This window comes from Hipposideros armiger, unplaced genomic scaffold (genome assembly GCF_001890085.2).
Source record: "Hipposideros armiger isolate ML-2016 unplaced genomic scaffold, ASM189008v1 scaffold_1709, whole genome shotgun sequence".
Taxonomy (NCBI): Eukaryota; Metazoa; Chordata; class Mammalia; order Chiroptera; family Hipposideridae; genus Hipposideros; species Hipposideros armiger.
In genome coordinates this window covers 24,383-26,049 of record NW_017733059.1, presented here as the reverse complement: position 1 = coordinate 26,049, position 1,667 = coordinate 24,383, and positions in this window count along the sequence as shown.

Genomic DNA, 1,667 nt, shown 5'->3' with positions numbered 1-1,667 from the left:
TCCTAGAAAAGGACATTGGTGAGGACCTGAGTGCTCCCCCTGAGGCCCCAGGGGCCCACTCCCTCTCCATTTCTGCACCCACAGAGGGGCTGAGGGTTTCATCCTCTGGCCCAGTGGCCAGTGCTGCTGCTGCCGCTTCCTCCTGCCCTTGAATCCTCAGGTCCAGGTCCAGGATGCTGCTGCTTCGTCTCAGAACAAACCTCTGTCCCCACAGGGCCTCCCAGGTTGGAGACTCGGCCCCACTACTGAAGTCTGAATGGAAGCTCCTCATGCTGAAGCTTAGGACGCCGGTCCCCTTGGTGCGTCCTCCGCTCCTTGTCCCTCCTCAGTCACTGTCTCCCCTGCTTCTCAGGTCTCCAGGCCCAGTGCTCGGCTACTTCCTGGACAACAGAAGTGGTCCCTGGTGTCAGTGCTGCTCGCAGCAATGGAAATGCCCAAGGTGCTCCCTGTTTCCTTCAAATCAGTCCAGCAGGGTGGTTAGGAGTTCAACCTGCTTCTGAAGATGGTCCTGTCCAGTTCCTACCCACGAGGGTGTAACGTTCTTTTCTGCATCAAGGAAACTTTGCTTTCTCCACAGAGGCCTCCTGGTTCCTCGGAAAGCCCGCTGCTCTTGCAGAGTGGGGTGCCTGCCCAGGTTTCTCTGGCCCCACAGAAGCATCTCCTTCTTGGCCTGGGCAGCCCCAGGGTGGGAGTGTCCACCCCGAGGGCTGACCCCTGAGGGTTCCCCACCCAGCAGCAGCTATCAGCCTCTAATTCAGGTGGTGATCTTGGTGACTCTAAGCAGACCCAGGAAGAAGTGGGACATTTATACCAATACCCAGAATGGTGGTGGCCTGGTCAGCCTGCTGCTCAGGGACAGAGGAGAGAGAGGTGACATTAGAAAATGCTGCCATCATGTGTGTCAGACCCTGTCTGGGCTCCACGCACCAAGGAGGATCCAAAGCACAGGACAGGAGTGCCCATCACAGTCAGCTTACTAGAATAGAGTTAGGGGGGATCACACTGTGTTGACCCCTGGTACACACTGAGACCTTGCCCTCTGGTGAAATGTCCTTACCCGTGTCCTGAAATCTGTCCCAATGAGATTGATATTCACTCTTTTGGGGGAAAGAAAGAATAGAATTTGAGAGAGGGTAGAATCCTTCCCTGCATCTTTAACGTAATTGGGTGAGAACCTTATTCACAGCCAGAAAAAGTCGAATTCAGGGAAATAAATGTGGAAACGTTGGCTCTAGAATATGCCTGCTTCTCCAGCCTGGTGTCCAAACATTGGGACCAACTTGGTCGACTCCAGACCCTCCCACAAGCCTGAGAAAGACGTAAAGTCTTTGTCTTTCTCTCTTTTCCCCACAGCCATCTCAGCAAACACTAGAAGCAAGATGAAGTTCATGCCCCATGCCACTTAATCTCTGCACCTCTTAGAAGGAGGGGGCAGCTGAGGACAGCAGGATTCACATGGATGATGTCAGTGTCTTTGCACAAAGAAGGGAACTCCTGGGCACTGGCCCTGCTCCTCCTCAGGTCTCCTCCCCTGGCCTCCAGGCTCTGACAGTCACTTCTTGTCCTCCATTCCTGCTGCCACATCTCATGATGGCTGCAGGAGGAGGGAGACAGTGCCTGACAGCACATGGAATGTTACTTTCACTTCTCTTTTCCCCATTTGGGTG